This window comes from Euprymna scolopes, chromosome 6 (assembly GCF_053919585.1).
Source record: "Euprymna scolopes isolate OS-2025 chromosome 6, ASM5391958v1, whole genome shotgun sequence".
Lineage (NCBI taxonomy): Eukaryota > Metazoa > Mollusca > Cephalopoda > Sepiida > Sepiolidae > Euprymna > Euprymna scolopes.
In genome coordinates, this window is record NC_136487.1 from 21,539,285 (window position 1) to 21,542,022 (window position 2,738).

The following is a 2,738-nucleotide window of genomic DNA, read 5'->3' on the forward strand; positions in this document are numbered from 1 at the left end:
GGCATGTGGGGTTGCCCCCACATCTGGTCTTTGCTAGTCATAGCTAGTCCTAGCTAGTCATAGCTTGCAGTATCTGCCGGAACAGATGGTATTTATTTGCTCCCCCACTGAGCAAATTAGGCACAAGGCCGTTTTTAATGTGAGGTAAAAACCAGCTCCCCTAAAAGGGGTCACTCTGGTTACCAAAAATAATAATTGTTCCAGTATAGAGGGTTTCCCCTCCATTGACTGGTACAAATTATCTTAAGTGCAGTATCTGCCGGAACAGATGGTGTTTATTTGCTCCCCCACTGAGCAAATTAGGCACAAGGCCGTTTTTAATGTGAGGTAAAAACCAGCTCCCCTAAAAGGGGTCACTCTGGTTACCAAAAATAATAATTGTCCCAGTATAGAGGGTTTCCCCTCCATTGACTGGTACAAATTATCTTAAGTGTAGTATCTGCCGGAACAGATGGTATTTATTTGCTCCCCCACCGAGCAAATTAGGCACAAGGCCGATTTTTAATGTGAGGAGTGAAGGGAGGGGGAAGGGAAAAAGGGGACCAGCTCCCGAGAGGTGGGAAATGGGAGCTGGTTAAAGGTCAGGCATGTGGGGTTGCCCCCACATCTGGTCTTTGCTAGTCATAGCTTGCAGCATCTGCCGGAACAGATACTACACTTTGATCTTGGCCAAAAGGCCAAGAATGGTTATCCAACTTAATTCTTGCTTTTGATGACGAACAGCTTAGGTAGTTTTTTTGTTGTTTTTTTTTGGGGGGGCGGGGGGTTATCCCTCCTATTTGTGTCTTGCCCTTGACCACGTATCGTATTAATCACAGTTTTTGTAAATGATTTATCTATGTCTGTATTCTGACACGACTACTGAAATGGTCGACACGACGTGAGCCTATGGACACCGGCGACCGTTATAAAATTTCCCTTCTTTCACGCACCGCTAAGCTTTCCCAGTATTGTAATTACAATGTAAATATTTTCCTGAATGGCCTTATTTCTTCGCCATCCATAAATAATATATGAAACCACGTGAAACAAAAGTAAAAAAAGAACAGATGATTAAAAAAAAAAATGTCGTTCTCAAAACTATCATCACTTGGATGTTTTTTCCTTTTCGTAAAAATCTAAAATCCACGTCCTCAACTGTTACGTCAAGAAAAACTCTTGCGCATGCGTATGTGTGTGTGGGGACGTATCCACTTGGGAGTTGGAAGACGTCGATCAGCAGGCAGATCAGCATCAACTCGTCTTGATGACAAATAGATTCCTGATAGAAGGCTTGGTAATCGGTCTCGGGTTCGGCATAGCACTAATTTGTCCATCAACTCTGAAATATGTCTACGCGTACTTTAAGTATTAAATATCACGAATGTTTTGCTGTTTGTACTTATTTATGATTTGGGGTGGGGAAATAAAACCTCGTTTTTAGGGGCAGGATTCGTGGAAATTCCACGGAATGAAAAACTATATTTAATTAACAAATATATTTGGATAAAGCTGATATTTTTCTGAATAGTACAAAAAATATTTTTTAATAGAAAAACTAACAATGCATAACAAATGTGAGTTTATTAATATTGCTATGAAAATAGTGTCTATTGTATTTTAAATATAGAACTTACCCAAATGAGAAAAATAATAATAAATACTTAGAAAGTAATATTCTGTTACGCAGTTCGATCGATGCCTCCGTTCAATCTTAAAAGACAAAGGACATCCCCTGTAGAGGTAGCTGCGCGTGTAATTGTGAGGCAAGGGTTGCGCAATCTCCAACCACATCTCTCCTGAATCGGCACTGCTTGATCCAATGACAAGGAGATGTCCAGCATAAATGGAAACAATGCTGAGATAAGCAGAGAGCATATACAACACTTGGAATTTCCAAATGGCCAACCATATTGTACTGACCTGGCTCAACGTTGCTTAACTTCGGTGATCCAGCGTGAACGGTGTGTCAACGTGATTATCCGTATTATAGTTCGATACAAATAATAGAATCCTATTGTGAGAAACAATCTTTAATTTACCCCTTCTGTTCAACACCTCTTAGCAGACAATATTCTTCTTGTGTTTGCCCTGCGTTTTCGAATATTCCCTTTTCTTGCGCAATGTTTCACTGACTTCTTTCTTCAGTTGTGAACTGTTCTACATCAGAATTATTACGGGTTCTTTTCTCACACCATTATAACAATGGCCATTCATTATTATTATTATTAGTAGTAGTAGTAGTAGTAGTAGTAGTAGTAGTAGTAGTAGTAGTACTACTACTACTACTACTACTACTATTATATTAATATGATAACGTGTGTTATTTTCTGTGTCACGCTTACATCCGGGTCGTTTAATTGTTATCTACTTCCATCTCTTGTAATAAATTATTTTACCTAGAATTCCTCATCAGTTTTGGTTTCGGTTTTGATTATAGCTAATGACACCCCATTAATATTTTTTAAAAATAATTTTATCAAGAATTCTTCATAAGTCTTGATTTTGATTTCGATTTTAGCTGATGGCATCTTAATAATCTTTTTTTATGAATAATTTATCAAGAATTCTTCATAAACTTTATATATATTCATAAGTTTGAGATTCGGTTTCGATTCAAGCTGATAAACCCAAGTCATGTTGATATGTTTTTTTGTTTTTTTTTTAAATCGCAACTTTATAATATATAAAAATCGATAGAACATTAACTCTATAATAATATATACGAACTCTGCAAAAATAAGTCTTGATTTTTGTTT

The 2,738-nt window shown here is 37.3% G+C and overlaps 1 pseudogene; it reads right to left on the minus strand.

The window, feature by feature from the left end:
• Positions 1-535: 535 nt before the first annotated feature.
• Positions 536-689, minus strand: LOC145278559 (U2 spliceosomal RNA; annotated as a pseudogene).
• Positions 690-2,738: the final 2,049 nt, after the last annotated feature.